This window comes from Dioscorea cayenensis, chromosome 16 (assembly GCF_009730915.1).
Source record: "Dioscorea cayenensis subsp. rotundata cultivar TDr96_F1 chromosome 16, TDr96_F1_v2_PseudoChromosome.rev07_lg8_w22 25.fasta, whole genome shotgun sequence".
Classification (NCBI taxonomy): domain Eukaryota; kingdom Viridiplantae; phylum Streptophyta; class Magnoliopsida; order Dioscoreales; family Dioscoreaceae; genus Dioscorea; species Dioscorea cayenensis.
This window is the reverse complement of record NC_052486.1, coordinates 13928940-13950449: the sequence shown is the minus strand read 5'-3', so window position 1 is coordinate 13950449 and position 21510 is coordinate 13928940. Positions and strand designations below refer to the sequence as shown.

Sequence of the window (21510 nt, the reverse complement as noted above, 5' to 3'; positions counted from 1 at the left end):
GGTTAGATGACACACTTTGGGCACATAGAACAACGTACAAAACCCCGATAGGGACTACTCCTTACAATTTGGTGTATGGAAAATCCTGTCATTAACCTGTGGAGTTAGAGCATAAAGCATATTGGGCAATTAAGGCTATGAATTTTGATTTGAGAAAGTCGAGGGAACAAATAATGTTCCATCTCAGCGAACTAGATAAATGGCAAATGAAAGCATATGAGAATGCTAGGATTTATAAGGAAAAAATTCGAAAATGGCATGACAAGCATATCAAGAATTCAAAAGAGTTCAGTGTGGGCGATCAGGTATTACTATTTAATTCTCGTTTATGGTTAGCTGAAGTCTAGATGGTTTGGTCCTTATACGGTAACCGAATTTTCACCTCATGGAGCTGTTGAGATCACCCATCCGGAGAAGGGTACACTTAAGGTGAATGGACACAGGCTGAAACCATACTACGGAGGAGAGGTTGGTAATGATGACAAGGAAGTATTTTTCCTTCATAAACACCAGTGACATAAGACAAGGTGCGTCAAGCTAAGTGACGTTAAACAAGCGCTTCTTGGGAGGCAACCCAAGTGTTTACTGTTTTCTTAATTTGGTAGTTTAGTATTGCTTGAATAAATTGTTGAGTGTTGGTGTTTTGATTTGTAGATGCTTTTGCTGTGATTTTCAGTGGATTTGTAATTTCACCATGTGTTTTCATGTGAATTAGACGAAGTTTTGGCCGTTTGAGCTATATATCATGTTTCTCACTGGTATAGTTTGCATATTAGGGTAGGCTTTGAGTGTGTAAACATGTTCAAAAATTTTCTGCAGAGCCTGCAGAGTTTTCTAAGGTATCCAGAGAAAACACACAAGCGTGTGTAATTAACACACGCCCGTGGTTTTGTATTGCGAGCTCATCCAAAGAAGGCAAAGGGGCGTGGACTCATCCCTGTGAATGACTTTGTGATTCTTGCACGCCCGTGGGCAATTTCCGCACGGGCGTGTGGGTTCCTACAGAGACTTGGCAAACTATCCCGAGAGCACACAGGGGCGTGGACTCGCCTCTGTGGGAGAACTTGTGAAATACACACGGACGTGGGTAATTTCCACACACCCATGCAGATCTCTGCAGGTGAGCTCTCTCCATCCCGAGAAGACACAGGGGTGTGCGGATGCCCCTATGAGTTGGGCTTGTGAATGCCCAAGCTCGTGCGTAATTTCCACATGGGCGTGTGAAACACTTAGCGATTCTTCTCGGTTGGACAGAAAAGCCACAGGGGCATGTGGCAGCCCCTGTGGGTTTGGCACAAAGGAGTGGGTATTTTCCACACACCCGTGCGGCTGCGTTCAAAGAGGTTGAGTGTTTTCCCAAGAGCGCACAGGGGCGTACGTCTGTCCCCTATGAATCTCTCAAGTGGAGGCATACTGGCATGCAAAATTTCACATGTCCGTGTGGTTTTTGAAGGTATTAGAGAGTTACGTTTCCTCTTTCTAAACCGTTCGAGCTTTTCTCATTAACAGACCTCCGAACACTCAGGAAACATTCTTCAACCCTTTCCCGACCTCCTGCTATCTATTTTGCGTCGATTGTTTGAGCTTCTCGCCGATTTCAAGGGTTTTAGCTTCATCTCATCGGTAAATGTTTGTTTTATCTTGTCGCCATCCTAGGTCGATTCTATTTGAGTTTTCTTTGATTAAACTGGCGAATGTGTCTCATTTTTATGCTAAAATGACCGTGATATGTTTTTAATGAGCTCTAGAATGGAGGAAGAGGTGTATTCGTGGATTTTGCACAAAGGGCTGTGCGGTTTTCACGCCCCGTGAATCCACATGGGCGTGTGGAATTTCCACACGACCATGTGGATTCCTGCATTATTAAGTTACAAATGAATTTGACTGATTCTTTTTCCAATACATGTATGTATGGCTCTCAGATCGAAGAAGGCAGCTCGTAAGTGCCCTAGAGAGCCTATTCCTGAACAACAAAGCATGGAATTTACACTTCCTGAATATCAAGCTCGATTTGAGCAACTAGCGAAGCTTAAGTTCAGTCAGACACGAATCCCGGATGTGAACTCCCTTAGGGAGATACAGTTAGCACATGACATGGCTGATGAAGTTGAGAAGTTATTATTGGTGGGTAGTTTGCGCAAGTTATTGACTATTCGTGACCCTGCTATCTGCCTACTCACATTAGAGGTGCTTGCTTCATTTGAGTTTGACTGCTCTTATGCTCATTTCGATAGCATCGACGCTATTCAGTTCAGAGCTTTTGGGCATCATCACAGTATGATCGTCATGCAGTTCTCCGTTAGGCTTGGTTTATATGACGAGGGATTTACTAAGATGAAGGAGTATGAGGATCTACCAATTGACATTTCAGGAGGCTTAACTCCCCAGAAAGCATATAAAATACCATATGGAAAGGGACGATATGAACCAGGAGTGTTTAAGGCTTCATGCCTTTCTCGACCTAGTTATATATATCTTCACGCCATCTTGAGTAGGTCAGTAAATGGTCATGATGACAGTACAGGAGTCTTAAGCAAGCATGAACTTCTATATTTATACTCTATGGTACGAAATGAGCCGCTTCATTTGGGACACATCTTAGCGGAGTATCTGAAGCACCAAGGATAGTATCCTAGGCTTGGTGTCATTTGCTCGGGCCCATACATTACTAGACTCATCTTGGTGATGGGTTTACAAGACACGATCATAGGGGCCCGGAAAACAATAGTACCAGCACCCCTCGGGCTAGAAACAATGAGACTCATGGGTATGATTAGGAAATATCTGGGTGGTGTTTATGTGCTGAATATATCCCCACTAGAGCCTCTTGTATCTGATAAAACCACCGCAGAGGGGTCTCAACCAGCTTTAGAGTCACAGGTTGAGGGAGATCAGCCAGAGGCGGTACCTCATATAACAGAGGACCCACCCCCCGTGTGCATGTTTTCACCATCTCGAGCCCATGATCGTTTTGAGAGGCTGGAGAGCACTGTGGGGGTGATACGGACAGAGGTAGTAGAGGCCTGAGCAGAGATTGCCGATTTTAGGGCTACGCAGGCCGCACAGTATACGAAGTTTATGGCATGTTTCGATACATTATAGCAGATCTTAGAGCAAGACGCCGGCTCGTCATTTGTCCTACGGCCGAGGACTCCTCAGGCTCCCTCGGCATCTCCGGCACCTCCATCCCCTATTCCAGCACTAGTTGACCCACCATGTACTTCATCAGCAACAGCAGTAGTAGTAGAGCCAGAGGACGACATCGACACTTGACTTTATATTTATTTTACTTTTCATTTCTTTTACTTCCGCATTTTATTTTGGACTTGTACACTCAGAAAGGACTCTCCTTTTGAGTTTGTCTTTTATTTTGTTGTCTTGAGTTGTATTCATTGGTTCATCTTTTATATAGTCGAGTTGTTTTATTTTTATTGAGCTTCACTAAACCCCATAATGTATGCGTGTAGATGGTCTTGTCATCATGGGAATTGAGACTTTGTCATTGGCATGGCCAAGGTGTTTCGGCACTTGGCCGTGTGAGCTTCACAACCCGTTGGAACAACACTCCCAAGAACTTAGCACCATCAAATGCAACACTAGGAGTTAGGGGAGTATTGTTTTGATTACTTTCCCCACATCTGAATTTAATTGATTTACATTATGAATGAGCTTGCATGCGTACATTGGGGATAATGTACAACTTAAGTGTCGGGGGTGGGGGAGGGGGGGGAGTTTCATAGTGCACACATCTCTTTTTATAGTAGTTTTTTTATTGATATACATGCTTACATAGCCAATGGCGGTTCACCTTAGTTGCATTGATTGTATTCTTGAGTTTAGGAGATTTTTTTTTAACATTGAATGTTTACATGCTCTAGTTTTTGCTTAAATTTCTGCCCGATTGACACTTGTTACACTACTCACTCTTTGAACTTTTTTGCAAACTCATGTTTGATGTATAAGGGACTAGTTATAGTTGTTTCTTGTGTTAATTCTGAAAAAAAATGGAAAAAATGAAAAGAAGGAACAAAATAGTTTTATTGTTTATTTGTGCTTGTTGGGTGGAAAGAGCTACCACCTATGAAGAATGAAGCTACTCTCATAAGTCAGATACTAGTTATGCCCTAATGAGAGAAAGAGCTATCTCATAGGATGAGTGAAAGCTACCACTCCGGTAAAAAGAGCTACCGCTTGAAAGTGTGAAAGCCACCTTAGCGGCCGCATTGGAAAGGGCTACCTTAGAGGATGTGTGAAGCTACTACCATTTTTGAAACTTTTGTTACTATTTGTAGATAAATAAGTCCCTTGTACTTAGAATAGTGAGGAATATACTTTGGGTTATTTTGTGTGAGTTCACACACTTACACGATTTCGGGTTGGTTGTCCTTTTTGATTCAAGTTTTTAGCTAGAGCATTGATTTTTCGTATTTAGTGTTGAAATTTTCCTTACTTGTAGAATGCTCTCTTTGTATGCTTTGGTGAACCTAAGGCCAAGCACTTCCAATGTTTCCTTCATCTATGCATATAATGTTTTAATTTTTCCTTGAGGACAAGCAAAAGCTTAATTGTGGGGGAGTTTGATAATTGCTTTCGCGATAAGAATACGAAGTGTTCTTTCCTTATGTTGAGCATTACATTTTCTCCGGTTTTAATGCTAATATGGGTGTATTTATGTTACTTTTATGCAGATAGGATTGTGAGGCCGATTTTGAGAGAAAGAAGCCAATGTGGGTCATAATGCACTAATTTAGAGGAAATCTTGCTAAGTTTCAAATGCGAAGACACAGGTCGGGTTCCAAATGTAGGAATGTGTGCCAACCTCCTCGTACTCGAGTTAGCAAAACTATTTGGAGGGGCGCAAGGGCAGTCACATTCAAGCATTCCGACTTGTGCATATAGAACAAGATCTCCAGCAACATGTCCGTTATTAAAGAAGCAAGGCGATCCACGACGTAAATGTGTGCCCGTTTGTGTTACCTCGATGAAAGTATGGATTCAGGAGTATTTCAGGCTGGTACTGTAGCAGGGTATTGTAGAAAACAATGTAGCAAAAATACCGCAATAGCACTGTTCACAGCTGGCCGAGAAAACAGGAAAACAGAGAATCCACATTGGCGTGTGGAAATTTCCACACGCCCGTGTGAAAAATCCACAAGGGCACCCACATGGGCGTGTGGATTCCCGATTTTGGCCCTTTAAAAGCCGGTTTCATCCCCGATTTCAACATTATTTTCTCCATCTTTTCCCCAACTTGAGAGAGGACGGCTGCTAGGATTTTGAGAGGTATTAGCTAGGGCTTTGGAGAGATTCTATAGCTCCGACATCGTGCGCCGTTCGGAAGAAGGTTAGTGGGAGAGCTTTTGTCGGCACCGATCTGACAAAGGGAACCTTGCGATGAGTAGAGAACTCTCCACAAGACCATCACCACGACTGACGAGGGGTTTTTCTATGGATGCTTTGTTCTTACATTCGATTTCATTGATTGAATCTAGCTCCATAGAGAGCTAACCCCCTTGTGGGTACTTGGGTATTTAAGAATCCTAGGATGTATTCGCTTTATTGAATCTCTTTATTATTCTTTCAATTAATTGATGTTTATTATGAGTTCTAATCTTGGAGACTTGATTGTATGAATACTCCCCTAGAGTGAAACCAGGGTTGGGAGTTCTTGTTGGTAACTCTTGTGATTGAGTGACACACCATTAGAGTTAGACAAAGCTAGATTGGAGTTGGTTAAGAGGGTGAGTCAAGAGGTAGCGGAGCGTCTCCTTTCCCCTCTGGTGTGATCTATCCTACCTCCACATTCCAAGAGGTCTTTGCGGCCATGGTAGAGTGAATGGGCTAAGGGATGACCTTCCGCTGGGGCTTAGTTGCGAGTGCAACGGAGTGAAGCGTTGAAGTGATTTTAGCACCTAGTGCTTAATTGTGGCTAGGGATCTTCCACCTGGACAAAAGGGTTAGGTCTATACATAGGAATAGGGTTTATCACTTGGAATCCCTAGAGCTTATTGCAATTCTATGCGAGTGCGAGGTTGAGAGGTTATTGAATCTCTCCTCTGGGACATATATAGAGTTAGGCATGGTTGACCTTAGATTTGGGATCATGTAATTAAGGATTTCCATGACTCATTGTTGCATTAATTAAGAAGTATAATAGAGGGTTCTTGCACTTGAAACGATTATCCTAGGCGGATCAATATCCGGGTACCCCATATTTATCGATTGCCTTACCTTCTCCTTTACCTGTGCTCTCTATCTTGTTGCTTTTATCTTCTTTATTTCATATTTTGTCACACTTATCACTATTCATCTTCCACATTAGTTAAGAAACAACTTAAGTGTCTTTATTCCCTACTCTCTGTGGATACGATACCCACTCATTTGGGATTATTACTTTGACACCAGTGCACTTGTGGTTTACACGCATATACGGACGTGTCAACGACCTAGATCCATGTCTGATAACACCACAAGTATAACATAAAGGTAGGCAATCTTTCATAAAGAACAACAACGAAGACTCGATGAGAGTCATCACCAACCCAAAAACCGCGACAAAGTGGCTTGGATAGGTCTATTTCGATACACACTCTAGCAGAACCTGGATCTAGATAAAGAAGTAGTATGACTATCAACCTTCAAGAGATTGCCCAGATGAGCGGTAACAGTTTCAAGTGTCTCACCACCCCACATTTCAATAGGTAAATTATAAAGCTGCACCCAGATCGCAGACTATAGTGAGTTTAGCAAAGGTAGGTTCAAATAAAGGTTGCTAGGGAGCAAGGTGGAGGTTAAGCCCCCCAAGAGACCAGGGGCCTTCATTGAGGAGGTATTTCATGGCATCGTGAGAGGCACAACGGACCAACTTGAAACCATTAGGTAGATCAGAAATTTGAAGTTCACTGACAGCCGACCATTTGTCCATCAGAGCTTTCTTCACTTGGTCAAATAGAGGGGCTCAGCAAAGAACTTTCCGAATAAAGCATTCTGGAATTTTATTTGAGCTCGAGAGAGGGAATCACCATCAAGTTTGATAAACATAGGAGAAGAGTTCTTGAGTTTCTCTAACAGTTGAGAGTTGTGAAGGGGGGAGGGATCAGGAACACGAGAGTGGGAGGAGGTGACATGGGCCCAAGATTGCAGAGGAGGTTGGGGAGAAGTCTGGGGAACTTGTCCCACGCTTGCCATGGCAAGGGGGGAAGAGCAGAACATAGGAGAGCAGGCCATGGGGATTCCAGAGACAAGGAAGAGCAGGGCATGAACCTCGTCTTTGCATCAATTGCCACTGTTATTTTGCTAAAAGCTTATTTGAACAATACTTGGTGGTGGTACACCAAACAATGCAAAAATGGTCAATTCATATCATTGCCGTCCTCTTCGGCTGAGCATGCAAAAGAGAATGAGGAGTGTATTTGCACAAAGATCACTTATTTCGCATTCATCCTAGATCATGTCTTCAGACTACTCTACATGCCACAAAACTAGGGCTAGCTCAACAAGACTCAGAAGTTCTTAAGAGTTCATTGAATGAAAGAACTTAGTACTCTAAGACCAAATACTCAAAGTTGTGTGTTAAGCATACAAGAGAGTTAGAGTAGTCATGTTGTCTATTCCCAGGGCATCAACACAAGATTCAGTAAATAAGACAATACTAGAGGTGAAACAAGATTCAATTGAGTACAACAACAAGTATGTAACTCAAATCGATCATTAAACCATGCTAGAAGAGTCTTACAATAATGAACAAGCCATTATGGGTACTGATAGGATGAGAGAAAGAGCTATCTCATAGGATGAGTGAAAGATACCACTCGGGTAGAAAGAGCTACCACCTCAAAAGTGTGAAAGCCACCTTAGCGGCCGCTTTGGAAGGGGCTCCCTTAGAGGATGTGTGAAGCTACTGCCATCTTTTAAATTTTTGTCACTTTTGTAGATAAATAAGTCCCTTGTACTTAGAATTTTGAGGAGTATACCTTGGGTTGTTTTGAGTGAGTTGACACACATACACGAAATTCGGGTTTGTTGTCCTTTTTGATTCAAGTTTTTTTAGCTAGAGCATTGATTTTTTTCTTATTTAGTGTTGAAATTTTTCCTTACTTGTAGAATACTCTCTTTGTATACCTTGGTGAACCCTAAGGCCAAGACCTTTCAATATTTTTCTTCATCAATGCATAGAATGTTTTTAATGTTTGCTTGAGGACAAGCAAAAAGCTTAAGTGTGGGGGAGTTTGATAAGTGCTTGTGCGATATGAATGCGAGCGTTCATTCCTTATGTTGAGCATTACTTTTCTCAGGTTTTTACATTAATATGTGTTTTTTTATGTTACTTTTTATGCAGGTAGGGTTGTGAGGCCGAGTATGAAGGAAATAGGCCAATGTGGATCATAATGCACCTATTTTTGGAGGAGATCTTGCTAAGGTTCAAATGCGAAGACATAGGTCGGTGTGAGATGCTAGAGTGTGTGCCAACCTCCTCGTATTCGAGTGAGCACATTCATTTGGAGGGGCACAAAGGCGGTCACACTCGAACATTCCGATTTATGCATATAAGAACAAGAGATCCACCAACGTGCACATCATTGAAGAGGCAAGTGATTCACGACGTAAATTTGTGCCCGTTTACGTTACCCCAATGAAAGTATCTAATTCGGGAGTATTTCCGGCATAGTATTGTAGCAGGTCACTATAGCAAAGTTCTGTAGCAGCCCGGCCGAGAAATCAGAGAAACAGAGAATCCACACGGGCGTGTGGAAATTATCCACGCCCGTGTGGAAATTCCAAAGGGGCGTGTGACATCATACACGCCCGTGCAGTCGCCCGATTCCAACCCTATTTAAAGCCGATTTCAGCCCCAATTTTGGTATTCTTTTCTCCATCTTTTCCCCAACTTGTGAGAGGACTTTGGCTGGGGTTTCGAGGGGTATTGGCCAAGGTTTTGGAGAAGTTCTATGGCTCTGACATCATGATTCCATTAGGAAGAAGATTGGTAGGGGAGCTTTGATCGAGGCGTATCCTATACCAGACGAAGGAATCTTTGGACGACGAGTAGAGGACTCTCCACAAGACCATCGACACAACCATCGAGGGGGTTTCTTTATGGATTCATTGCTTTTACATTTGATTTCTTTGATTGTATTAAGCTCCATGGAGAGCTAAACCCCTAGTGGGTACTTGGATGATTGTGAACCCTAGGATGTATTCGTTTCATTGAACTTCTTTATTATGCTTTCAATAAATTGATGTTTATTGTGAGTTCCAACCTTGAATGCTTGATTATATGAACATTTCCCCTAGAGTGACACTAGGGTTGAGAGTTCTTGTTGGTAACCTTGTGAGTGAGTGACACACCACAAGCGTTAGACAAAAGCTAGGTTGGAGAGGGTTGAGAGGGTGAGTCGAGAGGCATGGGAGCATCCCCTTTCCCTCCCGGCGTGATATATTCTACCTCTGTTCCTTGAGTTCTTTGCGGCCATAATAGAGTGAGTGGTCTAATGGATTAACCTCCGCTGGGGCCTAGTTGCGCGTGCAATGGAGTGAAGCGTTGAGAGGATCTTAGTATCTAGGGCTTAATTGTGGCTAGGGACCTTTCGCCTGGACCAAAGGGTTAGGTCTATATTTAGGAAGAGATTTATCACTTGGAATCCCGTAGAGTTCATTGCAACTCTATGCGAAAGTCGAGGTGTTGAGATTGTTCGATTTCTCCTCTGGGACATGTATAGAGTTAGGCATAGTTGACCTTAGATTTGGGACTATGTATGTAAGGATTTCCACGACTCACCATTGAATTGATTAGGAAGCATAATAGAGAGTTCTTGCACTTGAACCGATTATCCTAGGTGAAGCATTATCCGAGTACCGCATCTTTATCAATTGCCTTACCCTCTTCTTACTTTTGCTCTTTCACTTGTTGATTTTATTGTTGAGAATTGAATCAATTTCACACCTATCACACTTGATCTTCCATATAGCTAAGAATCAAATTAAGTATTTTCACTCCCTACTCCATGTGGATTCGACCCCGCTCACTCGGGATTATTACTTCGACAAGCCCATGCACTTGCGGGATATAAGCAAGGGGAACTTGTCAAGTTTTTGGCACCGTTGCCGGGGAGCTAGGCGTTTAGAGATACTTTGCACTTTGTTTTCTTAGCTATTTCACTACACATTCTATTTCATATCTTCTTATTCTATCATCATTCTGATTTTCTTTTTCTTTACTTTTGGTGCAGCTCGAGGTTATGACCCAAGGGAATCCATCAATATTGATTGAAGGAGACCTTGAGCTTGAACGTACACTTCGAAGGAAAGGGAAAGAACTTGTACAACAACAGCCTAATCCAGCTGATTTGGAAGTAGAAGGATCTGACAACATGGCAGAACAAAATAAGTAACAACGGACACTATCTGATTATGCCAGACCTTCAGTGTTCGGGACACAATCGAGTATTGTGCGTCCCCCAATTACAGCTTAGAATTTTGAGCTAAAGCCGACATTCATCCATATGTCTGCAGCGAGTCCCGCACAATTCAACGGTTTGGCCGATGAGGATCCAAATAGTCACATAGAGAGCTTCCTCGAGGGTGTGTGACATGTCTGAAGATAAATGGTGTGACGGATGATGCCATCAAATTGAGAGCTTTCCCATTTTCCTTAAAGGGGAAAGCAAAGCAGTGGCTACACTCATTAGCTAGGGCTTCAATTACTACATGGGAGGAGATGGTAGAAGCTTTTCTAGCCCGTTATTTCCTCCCGAAAAATCAGCAAAGCTTAGGAATGAGATCTCATCCTTTATGCAGTTGGAATTGGAGTCTCTATTTAAGACATGGGAAAGGTTCAAGGAACTCCTGCGCAAGTGTCCGCAACACGGATTCCCAGAGTGGATGATTGTTCAAACCTTCTACAATGGTTTGAACCAGAGTACAAGGCAACTCTTGGATGCGGCGGCGAGGGAGGTACCTTAGGTAGCAAGACCCCCGACGAGGCTCGTCAATTGATTGAGGAAATGGGGTTAAATAACTACCAGTGGAACGCTAGAGAGAAGAAAAAGGTGGCCGGTCTCCATGAAATTGATGCGATAACTTTATTGGCGGCCCAAGTGGAGAGTTTGAGTAAGAAGCTAGATCTTATAGCTTCGAATAGAGTGGTGGCCGTGACCAATTGCACCGATTGTGGTGGAGGACATGCTCCCTCTGATTGCCCAATTGTCATTGGTGATGTTTCTTCAGTTGAGAATGTTGACTTTGTAGGTAATGGAATGAGACCTCAAGGGAATCCATACAACAACACCTACAATTCAAAGGTTGGAAGAATCATCCCAACTTTTTCATGGAGTAATCAAAGACCACAAAAAGACCATGGGGCCATCGGAGTTCCAACAACAACAACAAGCCCCTCAAGTGGAAAAAGCAATTTCGAGGTTTGGAAACCGAATGACGGATTTGGAGAAGCACTTGGCTAGATTTGTTCAATCGGCAAATACAAGGTTTGAATCATTCAAGGCTACACTCGCAATCACACCGCCTCCTTGCACAACCTTGAAAATCAAGTGGGGCAAACTGCGAAATCTCTTTCCGAAAGGCCACATGGAAGTTTACCAAGCAACACGAAAACCAATCCTAGAGAACATGTGATGGCGATCACTTTGAGAAGTGGTCGTGAGGTTGAAGGTAGGCTTCCGAGTGAGAAGCCGAAAGAACACGCACCCGAGGTTGTAGAGGTTGAGGAGGGAGCAAACAAAGAGAAAGAGGTGGCACCCCCACCTTTCAAGCCAAGAATCCCTTATCTCTCTAGATTGAAGAATGACCAAGGGGATGAACAGTATAAGAAGTTCCTGAGTTTGTTCAAGCAACTCCACATCAATATTTTTTTTTGTAGAGGCATTAGCTCAAATGCCTAAGTACGTGAAGTTCCTAAAAGACATATTGACCAACAAGAGGAAATTAGAGGAGAATGCTTCAGTGGTGCTTGATGCTTCATGCTCGGTGGTGTTGCAAAAGAACATGCCGAACAAGAAGAAAGACCCGGGAAGCTTCATCATTCCGTGTAACGTTGGCAACTTAGGTGAGGAAATGGCATTGGCGGATTCAGGGGCAAGTATCAACGTCATGCCATACATTTTCTTCCAAAAGCTAGGCTTGGGTGAGCCTAGGCCTACTCGGATGACTTTACAATTGGCAGACCGAACGGTACGATATCCGAGAGGCATCATTGAAGGCGTACTTGTCAAGGTGAACAAGTATATTTTTCCGGTTGACTTTGTAGTGCTAGATGTTAATGAGGATGCAGATGTACCCTTGATACTTGGGAGACAGTTCTTGCGGACTTCCAAAGCATTGATTGACATGGACGGCGGAGAGCTCACATTAAGAGTCAGAGATGATAAACTCACTTATCGCCGTGCTGAAGCCATGCGGCATTCTCTCGATTTTGATGACACTTTGTATTTTCTAGACACTATTGATGAAAATTGTTGATGAATATATACAGGAAATGTTCAACCCGGATCCGTATGAAGGTTTGTTCGACCAAGAGGAGAGCAATGAAGAAGTACTGATGCTTGGTTCGACCGGAGAGGAAACATCTACCCCGGGAATCTTGAAGAAGGTGCTCTGGAAAATGAAGAGGGCTCGAAGACGCCACCGAAAAGCCCCAAGACTGTTGGAGACGTACATAAGCCAAGGGAGTTGGACGAACAATTGCTAGGTGGTCCGAAGCCCGATAGTACACCCTCTACCCTCAAGAGACATTGCTCATCATGCTTTCAAGTTATGGGTAAGAGGGCAACCTTCATTCATGAACCCCCGTGAGGTAAGAACGATACGTCAAGCTTAGTGAAGTTAAACAAGCGCTTCTTGGGAGGCAACCCAAGTGTTTACTGTTTTCGTACTTTTAGTTTAGTTTGTTTGCATGAATAAATTGTTAAATGTTGGTGTTTCAATTTTTGAGTGCTTGTGCTGCGATTTTATTGTGGGTTTTTTAAAAGATTTCATTGTATGTTTTGTTGAGAATTGGCGAAGTTTGGTCGCTTTGAGTTCTATTTTTGTGTTTTTTTATCCGGTATACTTTTGCACAATAGGGGCGGGTGCTCCGAGTGTGTAAACATGTTCAGAGCTAGTTCGCAGAGCCCTGCAGGGTTTTTTTCTAAGTCATCCAGAGAAAACACACGGGCGTGTGGAAATTCCACACGCCCTGTGGGTGTCTCTGTGAACTCTTCCGGAGAGGGCACGAGGCGGCGGCCGCCCTTATGGACGACCATGCGACCGGGCGCACGCCCTGTGGGTAATTTCCACACGGGCGTGTGCCTTCCTACAGAGTTGGGCAGATTTTCCCAAGAATACACAGGGGAGTGGACTCGCCCCTGTGGATGACCTTGTGAATCACGCACGGGCGTGGGTAATTTTCGTACGCCCGTGCGAAACTCTGCAGGTTGCTCCCTCAGTCCCGAGAAAACACAGAGGCGTGTGGCCACCCCTGTGAGTTGAGGCCTGTGAATGCCCACACCCGTGGGGAATTTCCGCACGGGCGTGTGGGCAACTTAATATTTTTCTCGGATGACCGGGGAAGCCACGGGGCGTGCGTGCGCCTCGTGGAGTCCAGGGCGCACGGGCGTGGGTATTTTCCGCACGCCCGTGTGAGATCAGTCCGAGTCAAGAGAGCGTTTTCCCGAGAAGGCACAGGGACGTGTGTACATCCCTGTGGCGCTCTCGAAGTGAGGCGCACGGGCGTGGGTAATTTCCACATGCCCGTGGGGATGCACAGAATTCCAAGAGACGCGATTTTTCTCCTTAAAAAAACCTTGTGATCCGTCTCATTCTTCATCTCCGATCGCGGAAAAACGGTTCCCGATTATCTTTCGACCCTTCGTCGCTATTTGGAGGAATTTTTCTTCGCTAATCTTCATCGAATTTTCAGACGTTTTTCATATTCATCTCTTTGGTAATCCTTTTTATCCTCTTTTCTTCGCCAATTATGGTTTTTCATGGGTTGAATGCTTTTAAATGCGAGTTTTCATGCATGATGGATGTGTAGTAAGCGTTAGAAGTGATTTTTACAATTGAATTGTTAAGATTTGTTGTGCATCCGTGCGGGAGTTTCACGCTCTGCAGAGCCACATGGGCATGGGTAATATCCACAGGCCCGTGTGGAATTCTCGCAAATGATATTGCATCCCGAGATTTTTTTACTGTTTTTGTCTTTTGCACTCCAGCTATGGTACCTCGAGCGAAGAAGAACGAAGTTAAGCGCCTCAGACTTACTTCACCCGAGCCGATACATATGGAATTCTCGAACCCCGAGCATCAGCCTCGCTTCGAGGGACTTTCAGCACTCGGGTTTGGTCAGACTTGCTTTGCGGATTTACAAGTGCTTCAACAAATTCATCAGGGTTATGAGGTGCTTAATGAGATTGATGAGATGCTGGCAGTGGGAAGCTGGAGGAGGCTACTGATAATTAGTGAACTAGCTTACCGCACACTTACGCTAGAGGTTTTAGCATCCTTTGAGTTTCGATTGCTACATGGGAGAGTTGACACTACAGAGGCGATACAGTTTCGGGCATTCGGACATCCATTCTCTATGAGTGTCACTGAGTTTTCGATTAGGACGGTTGTGCCCATCGCTCTTACGTTCGATACAGTCAGGATGATGGGGTTGGTACGGAGGTTTGGGCCAGGGGTTTATGTTCTCACTCCATCTACCGCTGAGACCACCAGAAGCGAAGGAGATACTACGGGGGGTGTCCAGCAGACTCCTCCATCTTCTGTAGCACCGGGTATTTGAGCCTATGATCATATCGAGAGGCTGGAGACCGATGTTAGAGAGATTCGGATTGAGATAGAGGAGCTCCGAGCTTTGCAGTCGGCTCAGTACACAGATCTTATGGCCCGATTCGATTTCCTTCGAGATCTCCTGAGACCCGGATCTTCAGTACCTCCAGCACCTCAATCCTCGACGCCAGACCGTGAGGACCCACTATATGCTTCCACTTCAAGATGCAGCAGCAGTGAAGACCGAGAGCGACTTTCGACACTTGACCTTTCTTTTTACTTTCATGCATTTTTACTTTTATCTTATTTTCTTGTTTTTTTAGACTTGTTCACTCAGAAAGGATTTTCCTTCTGAGTTTATGTTATTTTGCATTATCGAGTTGTATTCATCGCTTCATCTTTTATACACTTGAGTTATTTTTGTTTTTCTTGCGCTTCACTGAATCCCCTCGTGTGTGCGTGCAGATGGTCTTGTCTTCTTGGAAATTGAGACTTAGTTATGGGTACGGCCAAGGTGCTTTAGCACTTGGCCATGCGAGCTTCACAACCCGTTGGAACACTACTCCCAATGAATTAGCTTCATCAAACGCAACACTAGGAGTCAGGGGGAGTATTGTTTTGATTGCTTCTCCCACATCTATTTTTGAATGATATATTTTGAGTGAGCTTGCATGTGTACATTGAGGACAATGTACAACTTAAGTGTGCGGGGGAGTTTCATAATGCGCACATCTTTTCTATTGTTCTTGATTGATACATGCTCACATAGCCAATGGCGGTTCACCGTAGTTGCAATGATTGTATTCTTAAGTCTAGGAGAATTGTTAACATTGAATGTTTTTCATGCTCTAGTTCTTGCTTGAATTTTTTTAGGAATTTTTGCCCGATTTACACTTAGTGCACTACTCACTCTTTGAACTCTATTGGAAAACTCATGTTTCGATGTTAAAGGGACTAGTTAGGTTTATTTTTCTTGTGCTAAACTCATTGAAAAATGAAAAAGAAGGAACAAAAATAGTTTTTATTGTTTATTTGTGTTTGTTGAGTGGAAAGAGCTACCACCTATGAAGTATGAAGCTACTCTCACAAGTCGGATACTAGTTATGCCCTAATGAGAGAAAGAGCTATCTCATAGGATGAGTGAAAGCTACCACTCGGGTAGAAAGAGCTACCACCTCGAAAGTGTGAAAGCCACCTTAGCGGCCGCTTTGGAAAGGGCTACCTTAGAGGATGTGTGAAGCTACTGCCATCTTTTAAATTTTTGTCACTTTTGTAGATAAATAAGTCCCTTGTACTTAGAATTTTGAGGAGTATACCTTGGGTTGTTTTGAGTGAGTTGACACACATACACGAAATTCGGGTTTGTTGTCCTTTTTGATTCAAGTTTTTAGCTAGAGCATTGATTTTTCGTATTTAGTGCTGAAATTTTCCTTACTTGTAGAATACTCTCTTTGTATACCTTGGTGAACCTAAGGCCAAAGCACTTTCAATATTTTCTTCATCAATGCACGAATGTTTTTAATGTTTGCTTGAGGACAAGCAAAAAGCTTAAGTGTGGGGGAGTTTGATAAGTGCTTGTGCGATATGAATGCGAGCGTTCATTCCTTATGTTGAGCATTACGTTTTCTCAGGTTTTTTACATTAATATGTGTGTTTTTATGTTACTTTTATGCAGGTAGGGTTGTGAGGCCGAGTATGAAGGAAATAGGCCAATGTGGATCATAATGCACCTATTTTGGAGGAGATCTTGCTAAGGTTCAAACGCGAAGACATAGGTCAGGTGTGAGATGCTAGAGTGTGTGCCAACCTCCTCGTATTCGAGTGAGCACATTCATTTGGAGGGCACAAAGGCAGTCACACTCGAACATTCTGATTTATGCATATAAGAACAAGAGATCCACCAACGTGCACATCATTGAAGAGGCAAGTGATTCACGACGTAAACGTGTGCCCTGTTTGCGTTACCTCAATGAAAGTATGGAATTCGGGAGTATTTCCGGCATAGTATTATAGTAGGTTAATGTAGCAAAGTACTGTAGCAGCTCGGCCGAGAAATCAGAGAAACAGAGAATCCACACGGGCGTGTGGAAATTATCCACGCCCGTGTGGAAATTCCACAGGGTGTGTGACATCATACACGCCCTGCGATGCCTCAATTCCAGCCCCTATTTAAAGCCGATTTCAGCCCCGATTTTGGTATTCTTTTCTCCATCTTTTCCCCAACTTATGAGAGGACTTCGGCTAGGGTTTCGAGGGGTATTAGCCAAGGTTTTGGAGAAGTTCTACGGCTCTGACATCATGATTCCATTAGGAAGAAGGTTGGTAGGGGAGCTTCGATCGAGGCGTATCCTATACCGGACTGAAGGAATCTTTGGACGATCGAGTAGAGGACTCTCCATAAGACCATCGACACGACTATCGAGGAGGTTTCTTTATGGATTCATTGCTTTTACATTCGATTTCTTTGATTGTATTAAGCTCCATGGAGAGCTAAACCCCTAGTGGGTACTTGGATGATTGTGAACCCTAGGATGTATTCGTTTCATTGAACTTCTTTATTATGCTTTCAATAAATTGATGTTTATTGTGAGTTCCAACCTTGAATGCTTGATTGTATGAACATTTCCCCTAGAGTGACACTAGGGTTGAGAGTTCTTGTTGGTAACCTTGTGAGTGAGTGACACACCACAAGCGTTAGACAAAGCTAGGTTGGAGAGGGTTGAGAGGGTGAGTCGAGAGGTACAGGAGCGTCCCCTTTCCCCTCCGGCGTGATAGATTCTACCTCCGTTCCTTGAGTTCTTTGCGGCCATAATAGAGTGAGTGGTCTAATGGATTAACCTCCGCTGGGGCCTAGTTGCGCGTGCAATGGAGTGAAGCATTGAGAGGATCTTAGTATCTAGGGCTTAATTGTGGCTAGGGACCTTCCGCCTGGACCAAAGGGTTAGGTCTATATTTAGGAAGAGATTTATCACTTGGAATCCCTAGAGTTCATTGCAACTCTATGCGAGTGCGAGGTGTTGAGATTGTTCGATTTCTCCTCCGGGACATGTATAGAGTTAGGCATAGTTGACCTTAGATTTGGGACTATGTATGTAAGGATTTCCACGACTCACCATTGCATTGATTAGGAAGCATAATAGAGAGTTTTTGCACTTGAACCGATTATCCTAGGTGAAGCATTATCCGAGTACCCCATCTTTATCGATTGCCTTACGCTCTTCTTACTTTTGCTCTTTCACTTGTTGATTTTATTGTTGAGAATTGAATCAATTTCACACCTATCACACTTGATCTTCCACATAGCTAAGAATCAAATTAAGTATTTTCACTCCCTACTCCCTACGGATTCGACCCCGCTCACCCGGGATTATTACTTCGACAAGCCCGTGCACTTGCGGGATATAAGCAAGGGGAACTTGTCAGGTACACTAGCATGTAAATAATCACCCTAATACATACAATACACCCATCCCCACACCTAGTGTTGTACATTGTCCCCAATGTACACTAATCATGAAAAACATAATAATATGTGGAATGAAAATAATGGAGGAGGGTGGAACGAACTTCCCCGGTTAAATCTTGTGCACACGGTGAGAGGTGACCCAAACAAAAGGTGTTGCAAGCGTTGCATGTCGGGTCCGGCTTCCATGAAATGTGGGAAGGCTCACCAAGCTCCTTTAATGCCCTGCACAACATAAAGGGGCATCATCATTCCAAACAAAAATTTAAGATTGCAAAAATAAATACTAGAGAGTAGTCCAAACACACAAGTACTAGATAAAGAGTAGCAAATTTATACACAATGTTGGTAGGGTATCCCCTCCCCAACTTATTCAAGGCAAACAAACACACTTGCATCAAAAGTAAAGCAAAGAAATAAACTAAAGAAGTAAAGCAAACGTCCATGCTCAAATGTCCAACTAGTCATCACAAGATGTTGAAGATGTGGTTGTCTTTGTCACGCCCCGAACCTAACCGGGTAAGTGGCAATCGCCACGATGATAAGAAGTGGGTCCCATAATGACCCCACATTCAGGTCACCGTAAGGCTCAATATAAACCTGTCATCACAATTATATAGCTAGAAGACGACATAGTAAAATATCTCAATAGGGTTCCCTGATACTAGGGACCCTAAACACAAATAGCATCAACAACAGTACAAACCAGGGTTTTAAGATACAACTCGAAAATATAAATACAAGAACCACATATGAGGTTAAGTCTAGTGGATCCATAAAGGGTCATGCATACTATAGCAAACCTAAACAAGAAGTACAGATAGACCACTCTACTGCTGCACAACACAACTTTGTCCAACGTCGCAGTCTGAAAAAGAAGAAAGGGGAGTGTTGAGTAACATATGTTACCCAGTGAGTGGTGTCAGAATAGATGTAACAGAGTGATAAAGTATTTCAAATAGTAATTTCAAAAAAATAATAATAGCATATAAAATCAGTTCCAAGTATTCAACATATTAACAAGTAACACAAGATTCATCAATAGTAAAAGAAAATAACATTTTAAAACATAATGAGCATAGCTCCAAAATACAGGCTGGCCTAAAACAATTCCCACACTAATCGTGGCCGCGACTAGCTATGGGACCACCAACGAGTTTTTTTTAAAAACTTTTTAACATTTAAAAGGGTGCCTTTCCTTGGTGTTGGCCACTAAGATCCCCGTGTGGTGACCCCGGGTTTCTCACATAACAGAACCCCCTGTCAATGGCTCCGCGCACCTCTTGACCAGGGTAAACAATGGTTAACCACGCCGCCTCCCATCAGGCCGGACCATGGAAGCCCTGACACTGCAGTGTCGGACTAAAGTCCGCCGTCACCATCAAAACTGAATGCCACAATATAATTCTTTTCCAATTTCCAATTCAAAGAATCCATCATAAAATGTTTAAATCAGAAAATATACATCAAACCATGTTCCATTTGCATATAAATGTGGAAATATACATCAAACCATATCTCATTTTCATATAAATACAGAAATGTACTTTAAACCATATCTCATTTGCATATAAATACGGAAATGCAAGTAAACATGTTTCTTTCAAAATAAATAGGTATAAGCATTCTAGGTTTAACCATTTCAAGTAAATTCGTACTCAAAATATATATCAAAGGAAATGAATTTATCATCATGTTTATGTGATAAAACACATGAAGAAATACTTTAGTACTCTTATTAAATCTATGCAATTATAAATTTTAACCACTCAGAGAACCAGTCGTCTCGTCCTGAGACGCGCTCACTGATCGGCGAGTTCCTTTCCCTTAGAGGACGCTTTGCCACCTAGATACAAGCAGGGAATTCAAATTCTAATGAACATAAGAATGATGATCGAAAGAAAATGCATAAAAATACAATTATACACGTCTAATACGAAACCTTAGGGGTTTAGGGCAAAACATCGTCATTTTGGATCCAAACGACATCAGAATGGAGTGAAAACTAGTTCCAATGAGTTTAGGGTAAGAAAAGCTTCAATGTAGATCAAAGAAATACCATAAAAGGCTAAAAAATTTCGGTGCTACAGCAACTTCGCAGTTGCTACAGTAAAACCGAACCCTTATACTATGGTTTTCTCCCAATTTACAACTCTAAATCAAAAAATTTTCTTCTACAACATTCTCATACATGAATCATAAATCATTGGCTTCAATTTAATCCTATAAATCATCACATCCATGAAGAAATTGAAGTTTTTATACAATTCTAAAAACAAGGAAATACGGGAGAAATAGAAAAACAAAACATTGAATCTAAGGCTTACCGGATTCGGGAGTGAAGGAGGAATGAGTTTGGTATTTAAGTTCGCCGGAAATTCTCGCCGGAAAAAAAAATTTCTTCTAAGGTGACGGTCGGCCTAACAAGAAGCAAAGAAGAAGAAGTGAAGAAGGAGAAGAAGGTTCCAGTTTTTCTCTCATTCATTTTCAATTTTTATTTTTTTTATAATATAGGAAATGACCTAATTACCCTCTTAATAGAAAAACCATAGAAATGTATCCAAATGACGGAATTGCCCCCGATTTTTCATATAAAAACTACTATGCAAACATGCAAAAATGGCACTACTACTAAATGACCAATTTTACCCCTAATCTAAATAGGCCTAAGGTATAAATCAGGACAGGGTACAACAGTCTTGGTGTGCTTCAAAATTGCTCAAAACCTCCAAAGTAAGTTGGTGAAGGGTAGGATCATCAATTGAGAATAGATTCACCAAAAACCATGTGAAAGTAATTCCTTGAATTGTTATGCGTCCCAAATATTTCCAAAATACTGGCCCATTCTATGTGATGAAGTGTGCCACATGGTTTGGTCTTCGAAACTTCACACTTCGCCTTATGATAAGCATGCTTAAAGTGTGGTTCTTCGGGGTTGGCATTGTGTTTCTTGGACGTTTGGAGGCAAATTTCTTGACTTGTGGCATTCCTACATCAATAAAAATTCAAATGAGAATGAAAGGAATCAAAAAGCATGCATCATATGGCATGAGAATGGGCTAAAACATGAAGAATATGAAGTGAATAGTGTCCATACTTGTCTCAATGAGGAGCTCATTGAGACAATATGGGTACTATTCATTTTGCAAAAGTTTCCCCCAAGTCATGAATTCGAAAAAAAATTTATACAAAAATTCAATATCATACAAAGACATGATGTTCATACCATAAAATACAAGCTAAAAGTTTGAAACATCCACACACAAGCTCAAGAAAGTAAG

The 21510-nt window shown here is 42.5% G+C and overlaps 1 non-coding gene across 1 annotated transcript; it reads right to left on the bottom strand.

The window, feature by feature from the left end:
- Positions 1–10764: 10764 nt before the first annotated feature.
- Positions 10765–10871, bottom strand: LOC120279708. Its single transcript, XR_005542013.1, has one exon. It is a non-coding gene; the product is annotated as a small nucleolar RNA R71 (small nucleolar RNA).
- Between the last annotated feature and the right edge of the window lie 10639 nt (positions 10872–21510).